Source organism: Pseudonaja textilis, chromosome 1 (genome assembly GCF_049901715.1).
Source record: "Pseudonaja textilis isolate UNSWEBS1 chromosome 1, rPseTex1.2, whole genome shotgun sequence".
In the NCBI taxonomy this organism is placed as follows: domain Eukaryota; kingdom Metazoa; phylum Chordata; class Lepidosauria; order Squamata; family Elapidae; genus Pseudonaja; species Pseudonaja textilis.
In genome coordinates, this window is record NC_141990.1 from 121,737,264 (window position 1) to 121,759,569 (window position 22,306).

The following is a 22,306-nucleotide window of genomic DNA, read 5'->3' on the forward strand; positions in this document are numbered from 1 at the left end:
CCAATTCTTGCCTGCACAAACAGGGAAAAGATGTTAGACATGACTGAGACTGCTATTACAGAAGGAACATGAATCTAGAGTTAGAGAACAAGATAAAGAGAACAGTTAAAGTTAACCATAGGAAATTCACCAAAAATCCACCAAATTTTTTTTGCATTACCACAGGAATGAAATACAACTGGTCCGTTCAAGGAGAAATGCTTCTGCCGAATTACTTAAGCAAACATTTTTCAAACTGTAGTCTGTGGAACTCTGTTGTTCTTCAAAAACTTGAAGGGGTTTTGTGAGAGACTAAGGGCAGGAAAAAAAAAGTTTACTGGAATGAAACCAAGGGCATTCATAGTCATTTTTATTTGCTATTTATAAGGGCTATACTGTGCTTCAGATCTGATTCCAAAAAGGTGTTGCACAGTATGAGGCTTCTTTGAAACATCCACATTTTTTTTCCCAGAGATCACATGCAGCCTTCAGTGGACCACCATGAGAACTCATGAAAAATGTGGCAGCTTTAAAGAACTTATGTTCATATTCTGGAACATCTGTTTAAGGTTACTTTGGAAGTACTGCACAGTTATACTACCTCTTCCAAATGAAGGCGAATATACTGACCCAGGGTAATATTGCAGGATCCAATCTGGGTCAGTCACTGGGACCAAGGATTTTGTCTTCTAAACTTTCAGACTCATGCTGCAGCCTATCTTCAGGGAACTTCTCTCTAGCAGACTGTGTGCTGTTCTGTGTGTGGTGTTTATAATGTCTGTTGTAAGTGGCTTTTTAGATATTGATTGGGATGCATTGATGGCTGGCTTTTAAGTCATTAGCTGTCATTTGCTTGTGCTGCCCAGTCCTCACCTTCTATGGACTTGATAGGCTGGTGGTAAATCAGCACTCCTGTTCACTGACAAGGAGCCTGTTTCCCAGGCTTCAACCACTTCCCTAACTGTTTTTGTACCTGCTTGTCCAACAGTCTTAGTTGCTGCAAAGTTGAATGTTCATTGCACTGTGAGGCTACTCATGAGTTCAGGTCTCCTCGTCTGACTGTTCGCTTGTGTTCTTGCAATCTGGTGGTTAGCTTCCTCCCCGCCTCTCCTACATAGTCACAGGGGCAATCCATGGGAAACACACCCCAATCAACATCTAAAAAGCCACTTACCACAGCACTATAAATACCGCACAGAGAACAGCGCACACACTCTGCTAGAGAGAAGTTCCTTGAAGATGGGCTCTAGCACAAGTCCGAAAGACAAAACCTCTAGTGACTGATCCAGATTGGATCCTGCACACTTCTTCTTCATTTACCTTGTCTCTTGGCACACTTCTATAATAGACACGAGCTTTTTCTATGCCACTTACTGATGTAGAGTTTACTTGGGATCTGTTGGTCCTTTCCAGATAGGTTGGATGAACACACACACACACACACACACACACACACACACATATACACATTTGTGTGTCATCTGACCCAGAACATGAAATTGTAGACACTTCTGCAATGTGCAATTTCAATAATTTCAGGTAATTCTCATTAGTGATTTTTTAAAAAAGATTTCTTTCATTTTTCAAATGTTATATTTTACACCACTGTATTATTCCATGGATAGAAGAGAGCAAATTATATATATATATATATATATGTATATATATATATATATATATATATATATATATATATATATATATATATATATATATAATATATATATATATATACATTTCCAGCTATGATTAAAAGGGTAGGGTTTTACCACCATTGATCAGTTTCTCCTCTCCAAACTCATTTATTTAAAGTTCTTCACAGTCTGGTGAAACGTCACAACCCTGGAATTCTACAACAGTGAAGTATCTAATATTTTTATAATCCCTGTGGATGAAGCATGTGTGAATTTGATGCGTTTATAAATTGGGGCACATTTGGCTATTGTATAATACATATACATGTAGACTTATGACCACAACTGAGTCCAAAATGTATGTTGCTAAGAGAGACATTTGTTAAGTGAGTTTTGCCCCATTTTACTACCTTTCTTGCCACAGTTGTTAAGTGAATCATTTCAGTTGTTAAATTACTAGCATGGTTGTTAAGTGAATCTGGCTTCCCTATTGTCTTTGCTTGTCAGAAGGACACAAAAAGGGAATAAACTCTGCAACCATCATAAATATGAACCAATTGCCAAGCGTCTGAATTTTGATCTCATGACCATGGAATACTAAAAAAGTCATAACTGCAAAAAATGGTCATAGGTCACTTTTCTCAGTGACGTTCTAACTTTGAACAGTCACTAAATGAGCTATTGTAAGTCAGGGACTTCCTGTGGTATACTATTACTATATATATTATACCAGTGATATACCTAATACATTCCTCTCCCTTATTCCTTATTGGTATAATCGAAATACTGCAATATGTCTAACATATGCTGGTACTAAAACATGCATATCCAACAGGAGTAAATGACAGAGATCCTCAGGGCATACAGAAAGTTAAATTAATGAGTTGGGGGAGCAAAAGGTATTATCAAAGGTGACAAAGAAGAAATGAAAATGTAAAAATTCCATAATAAATCTCTGAATTCAGAATGTAGACATTTATTAGAGCCAGAAAAGCCTTAATACGTAGTATATATGGATATTCAATACCTAAACAGACAGAGTTATTAAACACACAGAGGATGCTGATTGGCACACCAATAACTTTTTTTTATTTGTGTCTGTCATATTGTTGTGACTGACCATCCATTGTCAGGAACAAACCAAAGAAGAAGTATATATTTAACGATTCATTATATGATTTTGTTTTGTTTTTTGCTCAAATTTCTTCACCCATCCAGTTCAATTTTCTATGGCTGAGTAATTATCCAATTACTAACCATCACCTCCACACTGAGAAAGACTCACTACTAAATGTTTCTGATGGTTTGTCTCTTTGCTGTGTTCGATCAACATTTACTCTACAATAACCTGTCCACTGGCTAGGTTTTCTATTCCTAGGTTTAATATGTTTCTGAAAATTTAACTGACAATCAGTGGCAGCCATTTTTTCTCAAGGATGTAACTATGAAACAATACTAACAAGAGAATGAATATGTGATAAACAAGTAGAGATTACTAGAAAGAGATGAGAGAGTGTTTGTTTGGCAATGTTTATAGCATGCCTATCTCAAAGCACTTTAGGCAGGTTACAAGAAGATAAATGGCAGCTGCAATAATAAAATTATTATTGTATTATTTAAAAAAAACCATCAGTAATCATGCATAAACAATAAATAATCAATTCTTCCACAAGTTAATACCAACAATATCTAGCTGCACTTGAAAGCTTGGGGAACCAAAACTGTCTTTAAATTTATTTAACACTAAGTCAAAGTCCAGATATACTTGTAGTATTTTTAATTTTGTTTTAGATCATGAGCTTATTGATATAGCAAGGTCCATTTTTAAAACTCTGGTCTGTTCTATTGGACAAAAATGATGCATGCCTTTTTCCTAACGTTTAAAACTGTTCCTTCATCTTTAGGGCTTTTACAGACCATGATTTGTGTTTTGTTGGTTATGGTTATGATTATGATACACTTTATGGAGCACTGAAAAAATAATAAATTGGATTCTTTTTTAAAAAATAATAATAATTAAACTTCTCAACAGCTGGTGTGAGGTTTAAGATTTTGCTTTACTGCCAAGAATAACAGTTATGTTTTACAGTTTGTAGATTTATTCCTTACTCCTTTGTTTCAGATTTATAATAATTTCAAATTTATAATATAAACAACAAAGTTGTTATTAACTCGCTTGTTAAAAACTATGCCAATGGTTTATTTTGCACAAATGTATAGTAGAGAATATGTCTTTTCTTTCCCATTTCACAGGTGGCTTTAATTTGTTTTACAAGGTTTTATTATTTATAAAAGTAGCATTTATTGCAATAGCAAATGCATTTAACCTTTTATATACCACATAGATGAGAGACACTTTCCTGCAAACTATTGTGAAACATCTTCTGAAAAGCCCGTGTCAGGCAACAAAACTGCCCGAGATCTGCCTTTAGGGAAGGGCAAAAATTAATTTTGTCCACATATTTAAGTGAAGAGATTTAATTTGCAATTCCCAAATTAATATGTGGATCAAAAGAGAACTCTCCTTTGGATGTTCCACTTCTCCAAATATTGCAACGCACTGCTGCACACAATAATTATATGTCCACATGTCTACATTCCGATACAAAATGTGCATAGAAGCGAAAATTTCATACAAAATTCGGCAAGAGCTTGTATGTTACAAACTTAAGGTGTGTATATAAAAGTTATTAGGTGACTTTGCCCCTCACAGGATTATGAGGAGGAAAATGGTAAGAGGAAATTTACCATGTATGCTGCCTAGCGGTCCTGAGGAAAAACAAGATAATAAATCTAAATCTGTAGCAGGAACAGGAGCTGAAGTTATATTTTCTTTCTTGATGGTATTTCAAGTGTATGAGCTACAACAGATTATGAAAAGCTCTTTGCAGATTACATGATATTAGATCTCAGATCTTTAATAGTGCTTGGTTTAAAAACAATTTAACAATGCTTCTATTCCTAGGAAGGTATTATTCATAAGGCAATTGCTATTTATAAAATGCTTCCTCCATGATGCTTTGAGATTCCATTTGTTTGCTAATCTAAAAAAAAACAAAAACAGATGCAGTTACTGTAAGGGGGAGGTGAAAAGGCACCAAGGCATATTCATATTTGTGTTCTGAAGACCTGTAAAAATAGTGTTTTAGCATGATGTTTCAATAATTTAATGAGATGAGACTGGCTTGACTTTAAGAACCAGGTGACAGAGTGATTGGTGTTGAGATGGTTTAGTTTAGATGGTTTACTCATAGAAAGATAGTGAATGATGTTGAGCAAACCACAAGATAAATACATGAAGGAGGAATAAATGTTTGTGAGAAGGGGGAAGAGCAGAAATGAAGTGAGAAGTTTTAGGATAAGTAAATCTCTAGAAGTGGCAGGCACTAGGATAGAAAGATATGGAGAATAGTGTTGGTGTATTTCCTTTTTTAACTTAGGCATTACTTTATTGGAGTGAAGATTACTGCTCTCTTTTTTGTATAATGCTTTTAAAAAGAACAACATGATTTGTATGTACTATATGAATGCATGATTGAAGTTTTTTGAAATGTCTCTCAGGTTGTTTGGAAGTTCAGCATTAGGAAAAGTGTTAAAAGAAAAAATTCAGCATATATCATGACTGGCCTATCATAAGATATAGACCGCAATTGAATTCATATGATGAAAAGCATGTGTTTTGGTATGAGTCCCATAGTAACGTTCATGACTTCTTAAAGCAGGTATTACTAAGCCTCTGTTGCAGCATGTACAAAGACATTGCCTTCAGCTGAGCAACAAAAGCTCCCTGGAACAGCTGGTCTTTTGTTTCTGTTTTTATATTTTTGGCTACCTTCATCCCAGGAAGTATTGGCTCTTTATGTTCAAGATAAACAGGACAAATACTCCTCCTATAGAAGGACTTGGGGTGACGGCTTATTTACAACCTTGTATATTGCAGATGATGATTAAGAAACTGCTCAAGAAGGACACCACTATTGGTGTAGTTAAATAATTTTACAATTTGGAACAAGGATCTTTGCAGGGAAGGGAAGCCTATTCAGAAGACCAGAAACATTCCAAATAATAACAAATCCTGTAGAAAAAGGAAAAGGAGGACCATCTGCTGTTTAGTATTTCAAGATGTTCCCTCCATGCTCAGAGGAACATTTAAAAAGAGAGTTTTCAGAAGATTCCTGAGAATACCATAGACAGCCCAGAAGATGCTGGCCAGAATCACTTCTTTTGGGAGATGAGCAGCTATATAAATTTGAGAAGTAAATACACAAATAAAAACTCATCAAACAAATCCCGAGGCATAAATGATGACACTTGAATTATCTTACTTCTGACACATTATGAGAAGACCCAGCTCTCTTGAAAAAACTCTAATGCTGGGAAATGTAAAAGGAGAGAAAAGAAGATGACCTGCGGATGGTCTACACTGTAATGTAGTACACCATTGAGAGTCTTGAGGGAAAAAGTTATTTATTTATTTATTTATTTGATTTATATTGCCGCCTATTCGCCCATGATGACTCGAGGAGGCTTACATAGTGTAAAATCATATTTAAAACAAAAAATAAAAATAAAAACAAAAAGAACTAACAAAAAGAATCAAATAAATTAGTAAAGTACAATAGAACAAAATTTGGGAAAACAAAAACAAAACAAAACAAAAAAACCCAACTCCCACCCCCCCCACCCCGACGACAGCGGATCACACTAGCCATTTGATGGGTTCCATCCCTCTCTGGGTTCCCCAGGACCGCTGGCAAAACCAGGTCTTCAGTGACTTTCAGAATAGTATTAATGAGGGGGGCATTCTAATCTCTGGGGGAATGATCTTCCAGAGAGACGGAGCCACCACAGAGAAGGCCCTTCTTCTCGGTCCCACCAGGTGTATCTCCCTTGGGGTGGGACCCACAGCATTCCCTGCCTTCTCGCTCTAATGGGTCAGGTAGATGTCACTGGCAAGAGATGTTTCCTCAGATAACCCAGACCCAAGCCATGAAGGGCTTTAAAGGTGACAACCAGCACTTTGAATTGCACCCAGAAGCAAATTGGCAACCAGTGCAACTCCTGCAGGAGAGGTGATACATGTGCACACCTGGGTCTGCATAAAACCATGCAGGGCAGCCCCATGTAGAGCACATTGCAATAATCAAGACGGGAAGTGACCAGGGTATGAGTGACTGTGAGTAGGGACCGCTGATCCAGGAAAGGGCATCACTGGTGCACAACCTATAGTTACGCAAAGGCCCTCCTGGCCACGACCTCCACCTGCTCTTTGAACAGGAGTCATGAGTACAGGAAAACCCCTAGATTATGCACAGGGTCTGTTTGGGGTAGTGCCACCCCACCAAGATTAAAGATGGTAATTCTTCCTGAACCAACAAACCCCACTCGGTCTTGCAAGGGTTTAGTTTCAACCTGTTGCTCCCCATCCAGCCCCTAACAGCCTCTAGGCATTGCGAGAGGGAGGACACAGCAACACTTAACTCACCACGGGCCGAGACATACAGCTGAGTATCATCAGCATATTAGTGATACCTCAGTCCATGGTGATGGATGATCTCACCCAGCAGTTTCATATAAATGATGAACAGGAGCGGAGAGAGTACCGAGCACTGAAGAACTCCATAAAGCAGTGGGTGAGGGTTGGATTTCTCCCCTCCTATCAACACTGACTGAGAGTAGCTGCAGAGGAAGGAAGTGAACCAAGGCCTCCCACTCCCATCCCCCGAAGCCTTCCCAGGAGAATCTCATGGTCAATGGTATCAAAAGCCACTGAGAGGTCAAGTAGAGCAAGGATGGATGCACTACCCCCATCCCGCTCCTGCCAAAGATCATCTAAAAGTGCAACCAGTGCTGTTTCTGTCTCAAATCCGGGCCTAAATCCTGACTGGTAGGGGTCAAGATAATCCATTTTATCCAGAAACCTCTAGAGCTGCTGCGCAACCACCTTCTCAATAACCTTCCCCAAAAAGCGAAGATTGGAGACAGATCGGAAATTACCTAACTGGGTGGATTCCAGCAATGGCTTCTTAAGAGGAGGGCAGACCACAGCCTCCTTAAAGTGCTGGGGCACCATCCCCTCCTGTAGAGAAGCATTAATCACCACCAGAGTCCACCCGCCTGTCACCTCCTGGGAAGCTTTCACAAGCCAGGAGGGACATGGGTCTAAAATACAGGTGCTCGCACGCATACTCCCTAGGATCCTGTCCACTTCCTCAGGAGCAACAGGGTCAAACTGTTCCCAGATAACAGGGCAAGAACCTGCCTCAGAAGCTTCCACCGGATTAGCAATCACGCCGGCATCTAACTGGGAACTAAGTCAAGCAATTTTGTCTTCCAGAAAATCCGCAAATTCCTCAGCGTGCCCCTTCAGGTGGACCTCAATCTCCTCCTTCCCTAAGAGGAGATGGCTCACCTTAAAGAGGGTCACTGGGCAATTATCTGCAGACACAATTAGTGTGGAGAAGTATTTACACTTTGCCTCATGAATCGCCACAAGGTAGGCCTTAGTAGCAGCTCTTACCCATGTTCGATCAAGTTAGGGATACATCGTCTTGTAAAATTTGTCTATGTGGTTATCAAGATTCAAAAAATGTCATATAATCAGAGAGCCAACTTGCTCTAGTGGTTAAGTTTGTGAGTTCTAGTCCTTAGCTATGAAAGCCAGCTGAGTAACCTTGGGCCAGTCACTCTGTCTCAGTTCATCTCCCCTCACAAGGTTGTTGTGGTGGAAAAAATAGGAGGAAGAAGGGTTCTTAAGTATGTTCACCAACTTGTGTTATTTGCAGAAATAATAAAGGAGGGATAAAAAATATTCAATTAAAAAAAATCTGACAAATAGATGGGACGTTCACCTGCAGAATGTAATCAAGACTTCCTACACATTTATGCATGAAGACAAGTTATGTACAGCACTACACATGATTCATATGAGATTGTTAAAAGGTAGCACATGTTTCAAATGTGTTATGTAATTGTCCATACAGTATTTATGTGTTGAAAGTTTTCAACCTGAAGAGAAATTATTGTTTCTCTCAGCTTTGTCCTGCAGAGTTTGTAGGATCCACTTGTTTTGCATTACACTCACCTAGATTTTATGGGAATGCCACCAATGCATGCTAAAACAAGGGTTTTATTGACAAGTTGGCCGATAGTTAAATGATAGAAGTTCTTACTGGGGCATGTTAGTGCTGAAATCAATAATGAGCCTCATCAAGATAACAACAACAAAAAAAGCACTAATGAAATTTTTGAGGGAATTTATATCATTTCTGTTTGAATGTTTGTTTATACTTCTCTTTAGAGGGCTTGTTGGCCAGATATCACTTCAAATATTGTAGGATTTGGGATTATGTGTATACATGTGTGACCTATTCAGATTTCTTATATTAATGGTAGTCCAGATTTCTATGAATCTTCAGCTCATTCTCTGAAGGTTTATTTCTGGGACTTCTGGCAGACCAGTATTGAATAGGTCACAGTCCGAGTTTCCTTTCATTACGCTGATGAATCATAGATGATAAATTCTGCCTGGAGGCATCTAAGTGAAAAGGCAGAAGAAGATGAATCTCAGGAGATCTTTATATCCAGACAGCCTATACATGTCTTCTGGCTTGGAAGAGACAGAAACAACTGTGTGTTACACATCTGCAGGTCTAAATCTGAGATTGGCCACATATTGGCTTTTGCAACTCCCATTTCACAAACATCTCAATGAAATCATTCACATTTAACAGCTTGACTACAGAAAGCATCTTGGATGGCACTGCTTCCAGACTCAATACTTCAGTGTTTGGCTTTTGAGGAAGGTGTTTATTTCAAAGGTTTAGGATAGGGGTGTCAAACTCAAGGCCCAGTGACCAGATCTGGGCCATGGGGTATTTAGATCTGGCCCATGGGGCCACCCCAGAAACAGTGTAGAACCAGCCCATGGTGCCTCTCCCAGAGAAAACAGAGCTTGGAAGGGCTGCCCCTTCCAACCTTTGTTTTTGCTGGCAGAGGGTTGCAGGAGGCCATTGGAGTTGAAATCAGAGCTCAGGAAGGCTGCAAGTGGCCTTCCCAAGCTCTGTTTTCACTGGCAGACAGTTGCAGGAGGTTGTCGCAGCTGAAAACAGAGCTTGGGAGCCCATTTTCTCCAGCAGAGCACTCAGGCTACCACAGACGCCCCGACACAAGTGACATCAAGCTGGCCATGCCTACCCTGGCCATGCCCACCCCAGTCCCCCGAGGTCAAACACAACCCTGACTGTAGCCCTCAATATGCAATGAAATGATAGCCTGAAAATCACTGAAGGCAGGCTAAGAGCAGTGTAGTTAAGAGCAGTGATAATATGATCCTCAGAATTTTGTTTTCTGCTCTCACATTTTGCTGCAGCTTTTTGGAGTGCAGATTTTAAAACTGGATGCCTCTAATGTTGTTTCCTACCTGCAGAAGAACTTAGACTTAATGGGTTCCATCTGTTCTTGAATCTCAGAGGATTGTATCAGTTTGTTTAAAGACAGCCTGGGTTTTACAGAGCTAATTGCTTATCCCAAGAAGCTTATTTCTTTCCTGATTAGAAACCTTGCTATTTCATTTCAGCATAGTAGCTTTTTATTGATGCTGGTGGCTATTGCTAGCACAATTTTGTCTTTTTTTTTTCTTGAAAGAACTCAATGTCATGCCTAAAATAGCAGAAATAGGGCTGTGTTTCGACATGTTAAGTTGACAGAATTAGCCTATTTTCTGGATTTACACAATACATCAAATTGATGGCTGATCAACTGGGATGGATTCACTCACCTCTGTAATCTTGAAAAACACTATAAGAATAAAACTGTGCTTGGCATGACATGCATCTGGAATCCCTAATTATGTGTGGTTCAGTATGCCATGAATTATTTAAACAGGACAATGAATAGTGCACAACTAAACTATAAACATAAACCACACTAATGTCATGTAACACTCTAAACCAAAAATTAAATAAATCACCTTGTTTGGATTCTAAAGCTATCAATGTGCTGCATGCATTTGCTAGTTGAAAGGAGAAGGGCAACAGTTTGTTGACTTGCAAACTGGTCAGTTATTTTACATAGGATAGCATGAATGTGCATGCAATTAAATTAAGCTTTGGTCGACCTTGTGGTATACGTCCCCCAAATGTGTATTAACTTATACTGTCTTTATCTGCTGCATATTTCACTGATATGACTAAGAGTGGCAACCTACTCTGCATCTTATTTTAATTATTAAAACAGCAGAGTAGCTTTGATTAACCTAGTCCATGAGGGCCAGGGAAGATCCATAGCTATGGGCCCATCCAGTGATAGCCCTTGGCATTAACAGTCCAAACATATCTTCTGCATATCAGGTATTAAATGGGATATGAAAATTTCATTTTTTTAAAAAACAAAAAATTTAATTGTTGTAAAAACCTATGAAAACCTAAGAAACCTATGCCAAAGGGAAACATATTGCATCATCTTTTATTTATAGCCTTTTCAAAAATTGGATAAATTACACATGTTCTACAGAATACCAAAAGAGCTCAAATTCAATTTTTATATGAAAAAGAAAATGTTAGGAAAATGGTTAATTTCCCAAGTGAAAAGTCAACTTAAGGAAAGAACTTTCAGAAGTTGTTTGAAACAAAAAGTACTGAGTGACTGCAGCTACGAAGTACCATGGAATTGTCTCGAGTTCTGTAAATAGGAAAGATTTTGTTCAATGGAACAATTAAGTGAAAAAAGGTGGAAGAGGAGGGAAAAATGCAAATGAGACACTGATTACCTAATGCAGGAAGTTAGCACTCACTTCTCTCCTAGAAAAATTAAATATCCTAGAAAATATTTAAAAAGCAGAATATTTCTCCTAAAAAAGTGAGTAGAAACTCAGAAGCAGAAACTCACCTTAGAAGCAGAAGCTCACCCCCACCTTTGTTAATGGGTGGGCCATTAAGGCCTGGGCCAAAATATTTTACATAACAAAGATCTCCAGGTAGAGCTATAGGAATTCGCTAAAGCCCTTTCATTACATCATCATCCACCAAGGCTCAACCAAGGCTGGAACTCAGGTGAAGCCATGTGGTCCAGACAAAGCCTACAAAGTTAGCTAAGACCCCTGCCCCTGGGAGTCTGACAGCCAATGGGATACAGTTTTTGCACAGGAACAGGAAACACTAAGGTGGGGCTCAACAGAGGGTATATAAGGGTCTCTCAGCATCTTGGCCCTTCCTTCTCTTTTCCTTCACCTTGAAGCATGTGATCATCCTTTTCACTTTGGAGCTCCAAGCCATATGGTCCTGTCCACCATTAAACCATCTTTCCAAACAGTCTCCATGTTTCCAGTGTCTTTTCCCCCACTTGGAACTGAAACCAGAAGGATAATTTTTCCAACACTAAAAAACACGTTCAGGGAAAGCTATTACATAAGGTTCATAGAAATAAAGAGATGGTTGGAAAGAATATAGTCCAAGAGATGAAAGAACTGATCAAAACTGTCCTGTGTTTTCCCCTATCCATTCTTTTTCTTCCTGAAGCCTAACATCGTTCATCCAAGCTACTATTAGGCTTGACTAGGAACCATCTTTTCTATTTCTTTACTCTTAATTCAAAGATATTAGAATTACTTATTATAATTAAATCTTTGGGGACTCTCTTCAGAATTATGATTTTGGAAAAAGAGGAAAAAAAGACAAGTAAAGGAAAGCTAGAAAGGGGAAAGAAAAATTTTGAACCCATTTCATTGATTTCCAGTTGAATTGCCTTGCCTTGGCTTTTGTTCAATGCCAAATTATTCTTTCCCCCCCAAATTGCTAGATTGGTCTAGTGATTAAGGCACACCAGCTTAAAAACCAGGAGATCCTGAGTTCTAGTCCCAACCTTAGCCATGAAAGCTGGCTTGGTGACTTTGGGAATTCTAGGCCTGCCTTAGTCAGGAAAGTCAGTTGGGTGACCTTGGGCCATATCTCAGCACAACTCTCCTCATAGGATTGTTGTTGTGGGGAAAACAGGAGGAGGAAGGTGTTGTATATGTTCACCACTTTGAGTTAGTTGTAAAAGTAATAAATGTGAAAAATTACTAAGTAAATAAAATAAAATATTATTTCCCTTGTGAAAGTAAAGAAATACCATAGCAAGGACTTCCTTCTTTGTGCGTCACTATTGGTGCTTCTATCCTTTTCCCTGGTCTCTATTTGAAAATACGCAGAGGAAGGAGGGATGTAAGTCACTTGTTATGGTGATGCTTGGGACGGACAGATGAGAGAACCTGCAAAGAAAGAACTTTTTCAGTGGAAATATTGATCCCAGGGAGGGTGGGGAAGGGAGAAAGCAGAGCTTAACAGCTTGAAGTATCTCCATTCTCCTTTAGAGAGGGCAAGAGGGAAGTCTTTTTCTTTCTTTCTTTCTTTTTTGCAATGAAAAAAGGTGTTCTTGCCTGTAAGAGTGATTACAATTCTTTCCCTGTTCGCTATGATTAGAAATGGAACAATTTTTCACTACCAAATGAATCAGGATCCAGAATCCTTCGCATTTTGTTTCATTTATTTGGTTTCCTTATAAATCAGCCAGTAGGAATGGATGCTAGACCATGTAGGCAGAATGTGATAGGCACCATGTGACCTGATTTGAACCTCACAGGCTGATATATGGGTTAGAAGAAGCCATCTATCAGAATCCATGCTTTTCTAAATGTCATAATGCAGTTCGCTGCTAAAAAAAAAAAAAGACACATGCCTACAGTAAATGCATTTTTAAAGAAATGTCTGTTTGGAAATTAAATGCATATATGAATTCATCTTTGGAGGGGAAATGTATTCCAGTGATATATATATTTTGAGGCTAGGTACAAAATACAGATTTAAACAGTTATTTAAATGCAAACTTTTGTGCCGTTTTTAAAAAAAAACAGAATGAAGTACCATAATTTAATTGTTAATTAACTTCTTCACTGACATTCATGGAAAAACAGATTCTTTTCCTTAGTAACTCAACCTTGATGGTTAGAAGAAAATAGAAACTAACAAATTATGCTAAATTTTTCAAGGTTTTACCAGAATATTTTGTAACCTGCCTGTTTTCATTTACTGTTTGTGAATAAAATAGAGTCCAGAAAATAAGAACACAAGAGCAAGATATTATCAGCCAAATTGATAGGGAAGGCGTCTGTATATTTAAGACCAAGGTGGGGAATCCTTCAAGTTATATCAATTACATAAATAATAGTAGTTAGCTAAGAAATTTAAGGTATTACCACAAGATCCACTATACAAACCTACACTGATGATTGTACCTAGTTTGGTAATGAAAAGTCTGCAAGAAAACCTTCAAGCTCAAAGAGTACCAAGGATCCCACTATACAACTCCCAAAATTTGTAACAATTATCCTCTTCTATTGTGAGTTACACTTAAAAAGGGTGTATAATATGTAGATTGTGACTGGCATTGTCCATCAACAAAGAGAGGAAAATCAAACAGGGATTTGACACTTTGGGATAGCCAAAGGCAATTTATTTGCTTGTTTGTTTGTTTATTATGAGATTTATACTGCTGCCTATTCACACATGGCGACTCAAGGCAACTTACAAGAATGTAAAAACATCATATAAAAACAATAAAATGAATAAAAGAGAGAATCATATAATAAATTAATAATATAATATAATAAAATAATCCCCCACCCCCGCAACAACACATCCTACGAACCATTTAATAGGCTGTATCCTGCTCTGCATTCCCCAGGCCCACAGGCAGATCCAGATCTACTTTAAATATATTCATAGCTATGCAAGCAATTAACTGGATATTGTCTGACATGGAAGTTTTCATAAAACCAAACAGTAGATTAAATCAAACTAAACATTAGCATCTTTTCTTGAATGTCAAAGGGAGAAAATCAGAAGTTTTCTGATCCTATAAGCACATTGTGAAAGGCCTACTCTGTGAAAATGCTGTCTTTTTGTGTGTTTTATTCATGATGAGCATTAAACTACTCAGAATTAAAACAAAAGCCAAATATACTATCCTTCTGTACAGGCACAGGTGTCAAACTTGCGGCATCACAAGTCGTATTGCAACTTTTTTCCCCTTTGCTAAACCAAGGGTGGGCGTGACCAACGGGTGATGCATCCGGCCTGTGGGCCACAAGTTTGACACCCCTGGTCTAAGGCATATGCAGATAGCAGACCATGTTAAAAGTCAAGTATGAATGCTTTAAGTACACAAATGGCAACAAATATCAGATAAAGCCAGAAGGTAAAACCAGTAAGTAATACATGATTTTTCTCATCAAAGGAAAAATATCCTTTTAACTTCACCAAAACTAGTCAATATTATTATTGGCTGGCTTTTCCTCTTTTTGTGGGAGAAATGATACCCATTTTAAGGGAGAAATAATAAGTTTGAAAGATACTTATCCCAAACACTGAAAACAATTAAACAATCAAGCAAGCTATTGCTGGGAGAAGTTTCCAAACTGTTAATAAAGTTATTCCTTAAACTCATTAATTGTCTTTGGACCGTCGTTTGTGTAATTTTATTTATACAGAGCCATGTTTTAGAATCACTACCATGTAAGATTAAACAAATTATAGGCTGGATTCAAAGACTGTTTGGATTCTGATCTAGAATTGATATGTGGTTTATTTTATAAAGGAATTATCATCCCAATTAGCCATAAGTCCTAATCAGTTAAATCTCATTTGGCTTAATGTTATTCCCTGGGAAATGTCCAAGTTAAGTCCTAATTTATCACATCCTGGTTAAGTCAAACTTATTTGACCTTATTTGTTAGCTCTGCTAAAAATTAAAAAAAGACCCTCTTGCTATATTTCCTCCTTCATTCTGTACATTTTTATCCAAAGGTTTCACCTCACAATAAGCTTTGAAAAAGAATAAAACTTTTTTCCATAGTGACGTATATGGGTTAAGCCGATTATGTTATTGAAATGCATATAACCAGTTGCACACCAAATTTTTCATGTGTTATTTGCATACTGTTAAATGTAATATAAGTGTGTACTTTACTGAAATACACTAGTCATTCAAATGGCCAAATGAGCTTTTGGTAAAAAGATAGCATCTCACAGTAATTTATTTATCTTGTATTACTGAATAGCAAAGAAAACATTACTGCACATTTAGTGCAGAAGACTGACAAAATCAAAAGCTTTATCCTCCCATTTCATCATTAAAATTAATATAGGTGGACCGCTACTCAGGGTTTATGAACCAAAATTATTTGTTCTGATTTGTTTCTACTGATTTTCATACCATTAGGAATATTGTCTTGCCTGTAGCATTGTTTTTACAATGACCCAATCATGATTTGGAGACACACTTGAAATATCATGGAGCTTTTTGCTGGAGAAAGGGGAGTAGTTATACAGAGAGATATAGTTATCTATTTTTTCACAAGATGTACACCCTCCTTTTGAACAGAGAAAGCAAGTGGGTTTCATAACCTGGAAAAAGGAAAAATGGGAAAATAGATGTCTTGAGAAATTGCTCCTTTATCTTGCTATATCTGCTGTTTCTGCTAAAAGATGGTCACCTCAGCTCCCCAGTCTCAAGATTACCCGACTCTTCTTCTCTTTTGGGTTGCTGCTAGGATGAAATTTACCAACTTAGGTTGTTTCTTTTTCTATGGTAATTACGTATGTATTTGTATGTTAATGTCAGCTTTGATTCCAGGTGACTGCCTGACTAGTCCCTGCAGATTTATTGGCAATGTTTTTAGAAGTGGGATTGTCCTTGCCTTTTTCTAGGGCTGGGAAGAAAGAGACTGCTCCAAGGTCACCAAATTGGCTTCAATATCTAAGGCAGGACTAGAACTCCCAGTCTCCCAGTTTATAGTTGGTGCCCGAGCCACTAGGCGAAACTGATGCTTTCTGGCCTTATTGATGGTAGTCCTCAACGTATAACTACAATTGAGCCCAAAATTTCCATTGCTAGGTGAGACAGTTGTTAAGAGAGTTTGGCCCCATTTTACGACCTTTCCTGCCATATTTGTTAAGTGAATCACTGCAATTGTTCAGTTAGAAACACAGTTGTTAAATGAATCTGGCTTTCCCATTGACTTTGCTTGCCAGGAGGTCACAAAAGATGATCTCATGACGCTGCAACCATATAAACCAGTGGCCAATGAACCAGTGGCCAAGCATCCAAATTTTGACCATTTGACCATGAAGCTGTTGTAACAGTCGTAAGTGTGAAAAATGGTCATAAGTCACTTTTCCAGTGCCATTGTAACTCCCTATTTTTCTTAGAGGAACATAACACAATAAAAAAAATCATATTCTTGGATTCTTTCCTTCCTCAACTCAAGAAGGTCTCTTGTACTCAACCTATCATCTTACCATTCTGACCTCATTAACATGAACCTGTTATAATCTAATCAGTTAAATGCTATGCTGATTCAATTGTAATTTGCATAAATCTATAAAGAGGTATTTTGCATCCCCATCCCTTTTAGACTTGTTCTTTTGCCTGAGGTACCCCAATAAACTAATTGTTTCAATGGATTTGTGTGTAGACTTCTGGTTCTAAATGAACAAAGCACACATTGGTTCATTGTCATTCTAGAGGCAAAAAAACACCAGCCTACAAGAGGAGGGTTTACAAGACATCCTCCTTCATAGACTAATGCAAATTACAATTTGCATTTAATCAGTACAGCTGTTCACTGATTGGGTTATGGCAGATATTTTATGTATTCATAAGATAAGAACGATGAGGCAACAGAGGCAAAATTCCTTAATTAAAACGCTCAAAGAAAGTCTCTGTTAAGATTTTACTTTCTTTTAAGGTTTATCTATCTCCCAGTGTTTTTATTCTCTCTTTAGAGTTTAAATTAACATTCCTTGGTATCTAAGCATTTTATAGCTGAGCTGACACTTCTGTTTTTCTAGGGAAAGTATATTTGGGGTAATTTACTTGCCTAACTTGAGGCTCTGTTTTCTACTTTGTGCCCACTCCTCTACTTCATGCCAAGAGTTATAACTCTGCAACGAAGGAAATTTTATTAGTTTAACCATTGTCGTGCCTAGGTGGTTCTGGTTATTGCTCTAATTCTATTTTTGTTGCTTCATTTGATTACACAAAACTTTTTTCCTTACCTTGTTTCTTTTTGTTCAGGGTGTGATTAATGTAGGCTTCTCATAATAAAGACCTGATCCTTGGTGGGGAATTATATGCTATCAATTTATGTTCAACTCCTAGTGACCCCATAGATAGATTTCCAGAATGGTCTATCCCTAACCTGTTCTTTCAAGTTTCCTTGAAAGTCTGTGAGACTTAGAAAGGAAGCAACAGTTAAAATGTTTTTAAAATAGCATTTCCCTATGTTCCTAAGTTTGGGAAAAACAAAGTAAGCCAGGATAATTTCTCAACCGCTTTGTTGTGGTATGGGCAGCTTCCCTGAAAGATATAATAGCACTTCTGAGGATTTAGATGGATTTAGATGGTTTGCTGTATATTTCCACTTTTTTTTCTGTGCAGAAACAACACAGTTCTTGTCCTCTCCCTGCTCCCCGCTGGGCTGCTATCAGTAAATCCAGAGCTATACAATTTCGTGAGGCCACCTTAAACAAAGAAGAAACTTCTCCCTCTGGATTTTCTACAGAATCAAGAACGGCATTAAAAATTACAAGTTCCAATTAATAGAAATGAGTGTCTAAGGAGCTGTCCCACTCCAATGAGATTGGCCCTTCTTGCTTGCTCCAGTAGAAGAGGCCTACTCCAGACTGCATCTACCAAAGAATTTTGGCTGGTGGGGTCCCTGCCTTTTAGAATATTCTCCCGCTGAAGGTGAGATGCCCCCCACCCTCCTGGTCTTCTGGAAGAGCCTGATAATCTGGCTGTGCCATCTCGCCCAGGCCCTGATAGGGGCGGTTGATGTGGTAGAGAGATCCCCACCTTCATATTGCCTGTCCTCCTGGCTTTTAGCTTCTTATTTAATCTTTTTAATTTTAACTTGTATGATCTTATTCACATTTTTATCATTTTGTAAGCCATCCAAAGTCACTGTAACAGTGAAATGGGAGGCATACAAATTTAATAAACTAATTAATTAAATTTATGAAGCTCAAAAACTTTATGAAGTTTTTAAAACAGAGACTTAGTTAAGGGTTTTCCTTCATATTCTGTTTTTGTTTCGTTTTTTAAAAAAGAACTGTACAGAAGTTTCCTGGAAGTTTCTTTCCCTCCAGGGGTCAAGGCTTTATAGCGGGGGTTTCAAACTGGCAACCCATGGGCTGGATGCATCATGCACAGGCCACACCCACCCTGACTCCGCAAAGGCAAAAAAATGTTGTGCTTGGTCGCGATACGTCACGTGACACGATCGAGTTTGATACCTGTGCTTTATAGAACTTTATTTTTATGAATATAGAAGAGATCAAGGGTCTTTACGCTCAATGTCAAATGATCTATGTGGTTCTCTGGTCAGCATTTCACATATTTCCTAGCATTTCACATATTTCCAACGTGTGAACAGTTTCAGGAGATAGCACTGTGATCTGAGTTTAGGGAAAGCAGAAGAAGCGCTATTACTGTATTCTATTTGGTAACTAGGAGCTAATTGCCTGCTAATTTGGGGAATATTTAGGGCAGGTCAGAGCAAAAGCTAAGGGAGGGTGGAGGGGGCAGCAGTGTTGGTGAGTAGCGGGGGGCTCCTTTGCAATCTATGCAAATTTTGTTCCTTAAGTGGAATTAAAGAGGGAAATTCCCTGTATAACATTTAGGAATTCCTAAAGTTTTCCAAGGAACTGTAGAAGTTTATATGTTGTAGACCTACTTTGCAAGGGCTGGGATATTATTGTTGAAATATATGAATCAGTATTCAATGAGGGGGAGGGGGACAAAATACGTGTAGGTTTGCTTAGCTTTTTATTTACATTTTTTTCATCTTGTTTAGTTTTTGCTTTGTTGTTGTTTCTCTATTTTTTTTAAATATATATTTTAACTTTGGAAATAAAATAAAAATTTGTCAGATAAAAGCAAGTTTTCCAAGTTCCCTGTACCTACCCTGTGAGCAGTCAGGTTTTAAGGTTGATTCGTAGGAAATAATTTTGCTCACCTAGTGAATGAGTACAGACAAGAAAGGGAGAAATTTCCAGCACAAAATATTGGTTTGCATCTTCTGTTTCATCCCTGTAATGGTTCAGTTGCTGGTTTCACATAGAATAATGGTAATATATCATGCAACAGATTCACAATTTTGCAAAATATCATTATCAGCAGGTCCTCCCCCCAAATGAAATTCTCCACAGATATTATCTCTGTATTCAGTGAACTATAAGAAGGAGGTAGAGGCACAATTACACTTGCAAGATTCTGTTAAGATTTCCAATCTCAATAAAAATTATTGTAGCTTTCCTTGGAAGTTGATCCCCTAAGCTGGTCTACCTAGTAAAGCTAACCCAGTGGGTTGCTTGTATCCAAGTCGTTGAACCCTTGCACTTTACATACAGTGTGACTTGTCAGCAGCATTTAAAAGGATCTGATTCAGCATGGTGCCTGGCTGTGCTTCCCTATTTCTGGATCAGAACATAGTCTCCTGGCTTTCAAGAATGGCACGCTGCTGTAACAGAAGGCTGGAATGAAGCTCTCACCTTGGGAAACCGAGCTGGAAATTTTTAATGAGAGATTGTTCCAAAGTGTCCATCTAGAGGCATCAAGCAATTATAATCAGCGAGTCCCAACATCAGCCAGCCAAATACAGTTTCAAGCAGAAACACCTCCTGCTTCCTGTCATGAGGTGTTCTGATCCCCATAAGAATGTGTGGAGGGCATTTTTGGATAGAAGAGGCAATTTTTAGTAGTGTCTTTATCCAACTGACTTTCCATGCCTTAGTTGTATTGTTCTAGATACTCTGAGGTACTAAGGAGTATGAAAGTGTAACTTGATACCCAGGGCTTTGTAGTTGATTTTCATTAACTTGCTAGCAAAAGGAGTATCTGCTTCAAATTCCAATGCGACAGCAAAATGCCATCTAGGAACACAATCAGTCAACATTTTAACTAGTAGTGGGATTAAAAAATTTTTACTACCTGTGGGTGTGGCTTGGTGGGCATGGCTTGGTGGGTGTGGCAGGAGAAGGATACTGTAAAGTCTCCATTCCTTCCCCATTCCAGGGGAAGGATATTGTAAAATCTCCATTCCCTCCCCGCCCCACTAACCTGATTTCCAGCTCCATTCTCCTGTGCGGGCAACAGAAGAAGACCTAGTCAATCAGCTGGGACTCGAGAGGCAGGGAATAGATGTGGGCGGGGCCAGTCAGAGGTGGTATTTTGAACTACTCAAAATTTCTGCTAACGGTTCTCGGAACTATTCAAAATTTATGCTATTGATTCTCCAGAATTGGTCAAAACCTGCTGAATACCACCTCTGATTTTAACCATAGTGACAGCATCAGTGCAATCACATGGATGCACCCTGAAAAAGTACAAACCACAAATAGCACAAGGAACATGCTTTTCTTAGAAAGCTCTGTGAAGTCCATCTGTGAGCCTTGAAAAGGTCCTTATATCGAAAGCCAGGCTGTGGGAAGGAGGGCCTCCCCAGGAGTCACACAGTGTACATGTAGCCCTCAAGTTAACAATAATTCATTTAGTAACTGTTCAAAGTTACAGCAGTACTGGAAAAAAAGATTTATGATTGTTCTACACACTTACAACTATTGCAGCTTCCCCGTGGTCATGTGATTAAAATTTGGTTGCTTGGCAACTGGCTCATATTTATGGTGGTTGCAGTGTCTTGGGGTCAGGTGATCACCTTTTGTGACCTTTTGACAAGAAAGTCAATGGGGAATCCAGATTCACTCCAGATTAACAACCATGTTACCATCTTAACAACTGCAGTGATTCATGTAACAACTTTCCTGGCAGGAAAGGTCATACAACGGAGCAAAACTCATTTCACCAATGTCTCTGTTTAACAACAGAAATTTTAGGCTCAATTGTGTTCATAAGTCCACAATGTAATTGGCACATGGAATGGTTTAATCATAATTGATAAGAATGCATAAAAGGAGTGTACCAGACACACAAAATAGGTTATTCACATATGTGGCACAAGTTTTGCAAGCTTTGCAAGTTGTTGAGCTGCTGCAAAACATCTGCTGAATGATGCCAAATTCCTTCAGAATCCATTGTACACCCTCAATCTATAGCTGCATTTTTCAAACTATTATTCAGGCTTATTTCTGTAAAAAAATGTGAAGGTAGGGATTTAGGCATGTCTTTGAACTATTGGGTATTACTGCAACTAGTAGGCCTCTAAGGGCAATTGTACAGGCTGCTGCATCAGCATGCTAGTTTCAAAATCTCAAAGCGAAGCAAGATATGTGGGAAATTGAAGTACCTGGGGAGGTTAGGAACTATTATTCCTTCAAAAGAACACCAAAATAGTTACTCAGCCAATGGGCATACTTCATGTCAATATTGCAATTTGGTCCACTCCCAATTTGCAAGTAGAAGCAAGGGCAACAAGTTCTTTAGCATGAGCAGCACATATTTGAAGGAAAGAGAAAGATTCTAGTGCAGCATCTATAGAACACATTGAATACCAGCACACAATTTCCCAGCTTGATCTCTGTGACAAGAGCCATCAGAGGAAATAATTAAATCAGAATTAAACTGAGGCAGGTATCAGAGAGATCAAGCCTGGGAATCAAAAGCTGAGAATTTAGTGGTACACAATCACACGGCCATTC

General features: G+C 38.3%; 1 protein-coding gene and 1 pseudogene across 9 annotated transcripts in view; one reads left to right on the forward strand and one right to left on the reverse strand.

Annotated features, from left to right (window-relative positions):
- KHDRBS2 (KH RNA binding domain containing, signal transduction associated 2) overlaps nt 1-22,306 on the forward strand; it is a 462,416-nt gene that overhangs the window by 211,433 nt on the left and 228,677 nt on the right. The window lies entirely within an intron of this gene.
- LOC148127793 (uncharacterized) lies at nt 56-8,148 on the reverse strand (annotated as a pseudogene).